This window comes from Brassica oleracea, chromosome C9 (assembly GCF_000695525.1).
Source record: "Brassica oleracea var. oleracea cultivar TO1000 chromosome C9, BOL, whole genome shotgun sequence".
In the NCBI taxonomy this organism is placed as follows: domain Eukaryota; kingdom Viridiplantae; phylum Streptophyta; class Magnoliopsida; order Brassicales; family Brassicaceae; genus Brassica; species Brassica oleracea.
This window is the reverse complement of record NC_027756.1, coordinates 23,406,675-23,407,223: the sequence shown is the minus strand read 5'-3', so window position 1 is coordinate 23,407,223 and position 549 is coordinate 23,406,675.

Here is a 549-nt window from a genome sequence, read left to right as displayed (position 1 = left end):
TACTTTGTTGTATGCCTTTGGTTTTAGGCTTCAGTATGTAGTAATGTCTGGGTTGTGCCCTTTTGGATTTCATCCTAATAATAAACTTCAATTGGAAAAAAAATGTAGAAGCTGGCATGCTACATTACTTACTTGGAGGGAAATCGTTTTAAAGTATACTAAATTAAGACATGCGCCTTGCGCGAGATAAACATTATATATAAAAATTATGTATTAAAAATCATCAACTATTAAATATATAATTAAATTGGTACGAACATATAAATCAATTTTATTAATCTAAAAATATATTTTTTAATATTTGATAGAATATGTAATTAAATTTAAATGATACTAACATACATAGTACATTTTAGTATATTTTTAATATTAATGTCTATTAAATGATGATTTCTACTCATATAGTTTTTTTGATCATCTGTATATTTTATAGAAAAAAAATTAAATTACTCATAACAAAATTTTCATTGTGGGATTAATAGTTTTAATAGTTTATAATTTTTTAAAAAATAAGTTGTCAATGTTCGTTCAAAACTTTTACCAAAAAAT